The sequence below is a fragment of the Belonocnema kinseyi genome, chromosome 9 (assembly GCF_010883055.1).
Source record: "Belonocnema kinseyi isolate 2016_QV_RU_SX_M_011 chromosome 9, B_treatae_v1, whole genome shotgun sequence".
Lineage (NCBI taxonomy): Eukaryota > Metazoa > Arthropoda > Insecta > Hymenoptera > Cynipidae > Belonocnema > Belonocnema kinseyi.
The window spans coordinates 8,182,313-8,190,090 of record NC_046665.1 but is presented as its reverse complement, the minus strand read 5'-3'; the positions used below and the strand labels follow the sequence as shown (position 1 = coordinate 8,190,090).

The 7,778-nt window shown below is 34.2% G+C and overlaps 1 protein-coding gene across 5 annotated transcripts in view; it reads right to left on the bottom strand.

Moving 5' to 3' along the window:
- LOC117179438 (E3 SUMO-protein ligase PIAS3) overlaps positions 1-7,778 on the bottom strand; it is a 191,210-nt gene that overhangs the window by 131,140 nt on the left and 52,292 nt on the right. The window lies entirely within an intron of this gene.

The window sequence follows — 7,778 nt, the reverse complement described above, 5'->3', positions numbered from 1 at the left end:
ACAAACCTAATAACTTCTCTAATAAGAATGTAATAAATTCGTGTCTTTCTATTTCTTCATTCCAAAGAAGGTCTTATAAGTTAATGATAGGTGTATAACTAATCCACTGAAAATAAATTTAGAAAGAAGCTTTCAAAAATATATTTCGAAAACATTTATTGACGATATTTCATCAAAATCTCAGTCAATGTTTTAGCAAACATTGCATGTCAATATTTAAGCTTTATTTTGCGAACAAATTTCACACACATAAAGCGAGCGCAATTTCAATATTCTTTTGAAATGTTGCAGAAATATTCCTCACCAATATTAACTGGGTCGGACATCTGGAACGTTGCTTTAATATTCATTTGGAATGTTGGCAATATTTCAATTGAATATTCTAGCAATATTTCTGCAACATTGCGTGTTATGGGGGGGGGGGGATACTCTATTTTATAAACTGGCTGTGCATTATATATAATATCCAAAAGAGACCAGGCAAAGTGTGTAATATTCTCTATTTCACAAATTGTCCATGCATTATAAATAATTCCGGACCTAATTCAGGTAATAAATACATACTAATTTTTATGTTAATGAAAATTTCAGAATTTGCTTTTGCAAATTAGAATTACACGGGAAAAATAAGTTTTATAAAGTTCACGGAACTAATTCCAGAGTATCAGAGTAGCGGATATGGAACACAGTTCACTGGAAGACATAATGGTCTGGTCAGACGATGTTGATCACCTATTTTTACTAGAAGTATAGAACATTCCAATAGCATTTAAAATACGACACGATGAAACATCTACTAGCGCGCAGGTTATAAACTCTATATCAGAGTTCCGGAAAATGTAAATTGGAGTGAATGTAAAATCTGTTAGGACATTTTACAGCAAACAATTTTTTGTTATGTTATTATTATTATACTTAATTAATTACACACACAAAAATGTATTGCCACTTGTACATATAATAAGAGGCTTCAACGGTTCAAAAAATCTTAATTAATCGCTAAGGATTGAAATATTTTTGGAAACACTCAAATTGCGGCGCAAAACATCGAAAAGTGTAAAGAAAACTTTTTAGAATTCCGCGAAAGGAACAATTTAAACAATTTTCAAAAAATAGATAATTTTTTGATAGCTTAGGAAATTTCATTTGAAGTGTTCACTAGATATCACATATTTTTTGAAAATTTAAAAAAAATGGAGAAAAGATTATTTTTTGGGTAGATTAAGAAATGGTAATCCAAATTTATACGAGATACAAAATTTATTTCGAAACCATTCTCATGAAATTTGTTGATAGGACCAAAATTAAAAAAATTAGATTTTCAAAAATGTGCCATTTTTGTTTTTAAGAGATTTGTAAGTTTTAAGGATAATTTTTAGTAGATTTTAACAAGATTTACAAATTATGTTGATAAACTTTTTCAATTCGACTCAACTTGATGTTTGACCGAACGGAATCAACTCCTAAGGCTTTGTTCTTTACGTTGATGTTTGTATATAATAAAAGGGCATTCGAAAAGAAGGCACGAATCAAATTTTATCTAGTACTCGCAGAAGCTTACAAATTCGGCGACGCATTTCTCATTTCATTTTTTTCAAAAAAATAACCCTTAAAGACTGTATGAGTCCTCCAGGACCTGCTTAAGAAAACTTAATATGCTTCCGGACCCTTTTGACATAAAACAACAATAGAAAGACCTAAGTTGAAACATTTTCAGGTATAATATGCGAAAATATAGTCAAGTTTTGCCGGGGGACAAAGTTCCGTCCCTAACCAGTAAAAATAGTTAAACAAAAAAGTGTACCCCCCCCCCCCCCCCCCCCCCCCCCCCATATACCGGTAAACATGAAATATGTTGGCTTATGGGTTTGAACTTACAATAGGGTCCTATATTAGTACAATTATAATTATAGTCATGGTTACATATATTTATAATCATGAATCATATTTGGCAAGCATCCAAGTTGCTTTCTTTCATCGCCTGGGCATTCTAACCTCGTCTACCATTTGACATAGAAAATCTTGATCGCACTACTCAGTAAAAAGTTAAAATCCCTCCTTACAATTTATAGCGCAAGCGCAGTTTCGATTTTCCTTCCACGCCATTAAACTTTCAAATGGTGAGCATGCTCATAGACTTTTACGCGACGAACGCGAGCCAATCGCACAAGACTCCCTCCTAGATACATAAGACAAAAAGGTCCTCGTATGTAAACTTCACAGCGGCGAGTGCGGACCAATACTGTGGTACCCGTAATAACTTGCGCCGCGAGTAGTGCGAACTCAAAAAAGTCCACAAAAGTATACAATTTATTTTTATTATTCAAGTTTATTCAGAGTTATAAAAAATCATCGGAAAAAATATTCGGATGTGTTTGTCAGTGCATTTAAGGACGTTTAAACTTTCAAAGGTTTATTATAAAATATTAAAAAATATCAATTTGTTTCTTCAAAATTAGAAGTAGTGTTCTTAAAATAAATAATTCCTTTCGATAAATAAATACTTATCCGGAACAAGAAAAGATGTAAGCTAACGATAGGCGTTAACTACTAATAACTTAATGAGTTTTCTTTAACCCATAACTAAACGCTAAGCGTCACTCATTGGTTGATTTTGACCATTTCTGGTATTAGTTATTTAGACCAAATAATATATAGTGCACTTGCTTCTGATCCCTTCAGTCACATCAATTTAATTATTTACCAATGTTTTACTTTGTTCATCAGCTCTTTTGGCAAACTCTAAGAAAGAGAATATGTTACAAAGGCACACAAAAAAATGTTTTGAGCGAGAAGTCAGATTGTGGTATCGACATGTATTTTGGAGCGCTGAATACGAATTTTACGTTAGTTTTCCCCAGTACGTCAGGGTTTTCTCCTGGAAGCGGGAAATTCCCTAGAAAATCAGCTTTTTGAGTATGAAATTACCATTGGTATTTAACTCATCTGGAAACAGGTCAATCATAGCATTTTCTTTTTGTATTTTTGTGGGCTGAATAGGAATCTGACATCATTTTTCAACAAGCACGTAACGTTTTTTCCCTAGTCTCGTCTCACATCTCTTCAGAAGTAAAATAAAAAAATCAGAAATGAAAAAAGTCTTCAAACTTTTTAAAATTCTTTTTCGATATATTTTTCAGTTTCAACTGTAATAATATTCAATTCTTATTTTCGTTATTTTCGGCTCACTCCTACCTAGCCATTTATTCTACTCTTCGAGTTTTCTTAAAATAGACTCAATAGGGTAATAGACCAGAAAAGGAGGAAATTCCCCAAATTGCTTGGGTATAACCAGGTATATGTACTGTAGGATGGATACAGAAGGTTCTTATTAGATTCTAGAACAAATGACAGACAGGTTTTCCCCCAGTTTAAATAAGGGATTTAAAATATCAAAATGGTCTTAAATAATTAAACCGCTGGATCGTAGAAGGGCATATAGAGTATGATCGCTGGTGGTAGGAAGGCCTCTGGGCTTTTTTGAATAAATGTTGGGTTTTTGATTTTTTAAATTCTTATTCAGAAATTAAATGCGCATCTATTTTTCCTCTTTAAAAAGTTGTAGTTCCATTTGTTTTCAACATAATCTCAATAAACAGGGATTTTGAACAATAAAGAATTTCCGTCTTTTTCGCTTCACCTCGCTCTAATTTACAGAATATTAAAACACATTGCTTCAAATATAGAGGAATTATAGTTCCAAGTATAATTGAAGTGAGAGAGTAGTTTAAATTTATTGGTTTTATGAAAAATTGTTGATATTGTTTTTCTAGGTAAGCACACGAAAAAGATTCCAATATTTTAATCACAACGTCTGTCGGCGTAAGTTTAAGCAATTGAAAACTTCTAGCCTCAGCTTCTGTAAAGTTTTACTTCAATTGAACAAAGTGTGTTAATAAGCTAAGAGTGTGTTATCCTCTCGAGCATCGTCGCGAGCAGATAACTCAAGAGACGGCTTTTAGCTGGGTTGATACGGCCATCTAGGTAAGTTGGAAAATTGTATTTTCCAACATCAATTTGTTTAAACGAAGTAATTATTAGTTGGATTTACAGTAATGTTCATACAAATTTGTATAGGAGTTAGAATCTATTTTCACGATTTTTTGTTTACAAAACAGAGGGTTTGAGCTAGAATACACTGATTATTGTATTCATATAATTCTACACAATAATCTAAAAAAAAAAATATTTAGAAAAAAACAATTTTGCAACATTCCGAAATGGCCCTTCCTGCCCAGTTAAAAGTCGCCTCTGAGTTCTGTGCTCGCGGCGCTGCTCGAGAGAATAAAACAGCAGTAGGTTATTCACAAAATTGGATCAATTGAAGCGAAACTTTACAGAAGAATTCTGTGAATTCTAATAAACATTTCATCCACTAGAAGTTTTTCATTGATTAAACTTACGTCGATAGACTTTACGATTGCAAATATTGGAATCCTTTTCGTTTACTTACCTCGAAAAACATCTTTAACAATTTTTCATAACAAAACCGATAAATTTCAACTACTCTCTCACATCAAATACGCTTTGAATTATAATTCTCTCAAATTTGGAGCACAAATTTTCAATATTCTTTGAATTAGGGTGAGTTAAGTGAAAAAGACGAAATTTCTTGATATTTCGAAAACCGTGTTTATTTAAATTATTTCGTAAACAAACATAGCTACAACTTTTTTGAAAAAAGATGTGCTTTTAAATTGATGATAAAAATATGTTTGAAAAATTAAAATTCCAAAACGTTATCAAAAATTTCGAGAGGCCTTCCCACCACCGGCGATCAGATCTTATATGTGTCACATCATAAAAATCTTAAAATACTTTCTTTTTAATTAGGTTCCTCGTTTTAGTTGAGATTTAAGATCTCACACAGGGACATCCAGAGGTGACTGTTGTCACCTTCAACGCTCGTGGCCGCTCGTAATCAATTGCAATATTACATTAATCGTAATCAATTACAATAGTATATTAAAGTAATTTATTATAAACGAATACAAAAATAGATTTGATATACTGCACGAAATTGATGGAAGACGAGTTATGGCTTGACCAGGACCTTAAAATAAAGGGATCAGATTAATTATGGCCCAAGGAGTTAAACAAACGGAGCTTATAAATTAATATAATTATTGCTTACCGGTTATTGATATAAATGGGAAGTAGATAACGTCCAGGTAGCCGCAATTGCCACTGTGACCTCTGTGTAGTGGTGCACAGTAAGGGTGTATAATTAAATTGGAACGGGACGTCCCAAAACCAGGTGAATCCTTTTTTGCTTGGTAATTGTGGGTCTAATTTAGGATGAGATTGAGAGTAATCTAAAATCGGGAGATCCCAGCCTTAGATTTCCTAGTGCACAACACTGTCACGAGTATATATAGATACGAGGTGTGTTCAAACAATAAGGTGACTTTATGTTTTTCTCAAAAAATATTCATTTATTCTTCAATATTTATGTTGTACCCTTCAAAGTAATCCCCCTCAGATATAATACACTTGTGCCAATGCTTTTTCCAATCATCGAAGCACTTCTGATAATCATTTTGTGGTATAGCCTTGAGTTCTTTCAGCGATGCAGTTTTTATCTTCTGAATCGTTGAAAATCGATGTCCTTTCATGGGTCTCTGCAGTTTTGGGAAAAGAAAAAAGTTCCGGACGTTTTTTGCATATCGCCTCTCGCAAACGGCGCACAACTTGAAGGTAATACTCCTTATTGACCGTACGAATTCCCGTAAGAATTCCCGATGCACTACGCCACGGTAATCAAAGAAGACAGTGAGCAAAACCTTCACATTTTACCGAACTTGACGTGCTTTTTTCGCTCTTGGAGACTCAGGATGCTTCCACTGAGACGATTGGGCTTAAGTTTCGACGTCATAACCATATACCCACGATTCATCCCCAGTTATAACTTTTTTGAGAAAATCAGGATCATTATTGACTTCATTCAACATCTCCTAAGCGATGGTCATGCGATGGATCTTTTGATCAAAATTAAGCAGTTTTGGAACCGATATGCCAACATCTTCAGCAACTTCTCTGATGGTAATTCGACGATTTTTCAACACCATTTCTTCCACTGCTTGAACGTTTTCATCTGTTGTTGACGTGCTGGGACGTCCAGGGTTTTAGAGCACTGGATTCCATTTGTCACGCAAAATATAATGCAAACTCTTTGCTCCATTTTTTTCGAAAGAAGAAAATCGCCGAGCACACCAAACCCTTCTAACCTTTTACGCATCTGCCAGAACAACACGAGCTATATAGTCAAAAGTGTGAACATATGATCGTGACGAGTGTACCAAGAAAACAAAAAAAAAATTAAAAACTTGAATTACGTAGCCCGCGAAAATTGAAAAGTCACCTTACTTTTTGAACACACTTCGTATACTATACCAGCTTACAACTTGTTGACACAATATTCGCCCTATATTTATCAAGTGTTTATTAGTATAATTATGCATATATATATATATATATATATATATATATATATATAGCTCACATACTATCTAGTTGTCCAAGTCACACGGGAACGACCTACAGTCAAAGGCACAATGCGGCACTAAGAGTGCTTTATTACCATCTCTATCACTCTTACGGCATTAAACTTAATATCGCTCCTCTAAATGCTTCTAGGGAAATCGAGTCAATTGTCGAGAATGGGAAGTGCCGCATTTACTGGAACTTTATATTCTCGACAATTGTTTCTGGTGCTCACTCGAGGCCTGACATGGTTCTTCTTGACTTCGAGAAGTGAACCAGGTTCGTTATCGAATTTTCGGCACCAGCTGACAAAAACATCATAGCCAAGAAGAATGAAAAGAAAGAGAGGTATCGAGACCTTATAAGGGAGTTGCAATGATTGTACCCGGAATATTCTGTTAAACTAATCGTCCTTATCATCGGCGCTCTTGGAGGTGCCAAGCTTTCACTCGCTAATGGCCTAAAAAGCATACCTGCGTGTCAACAATATGCTAAAACACTTGCGCGAAAAATGCAGAAGGCGGTAGTCCTTGGGTCGCTCCGTGTTCTTAGGGTGCACGAGGCTTTTGCTGGATCGTCGTATTGATTCCGTTACAGACTGTAACCACCTATCTCCGGTCGTGAGACGTGGTTGTGGCTTAAATTTTAACGCGATTTCACTGGGAGCGGGTTTAATTTTCCAGATTAGCACCTGCTCCCGGCGAAATCCTGCCGTTGTCCTTATGACAAATTTTGAAATATATATATATATATATATATACGTCACGGGACGTGACATATGCCCTTCTACAATCTGACGGTTCAATTATGAGTCGCCTAACAGCGGGTGCTTTAGATATTTGGGTCATATATCTCTTAAGACAAAATAAATGTTTCCAGGACAAACTGATATACTGTTGCATTTGTTTAAATGAATTGTTTATAATAATTAAATACACTTTATAACATAATACTTAAAAAATCATTAGTCTCTGCTCATTATATCTGGCTAACAATTACTTTATTCAAGAACTTCATGCAGAGATAAAAAATTTAATCGTCGAAATTAACAATTTTGTCGCTGTATTTGTAAAAGTATTGTTAAACCCAAAAGCAACTATAAAAATTGGCTTCCTTGCGTTTGTGAGGAATATATTGCATAGTATTTCTCAAAAAAAGTTGAAAGCGGTTAAATTCAAGAAATATAACCTGTAGACATACGAGGGTAGTTCAATAAGTCCTTAGAATGAAGTATAAAAACAATTTTTTTTTGGGTAAATTTTTTTTTATTTTTCAACATAATCTCCTTGGAGCTC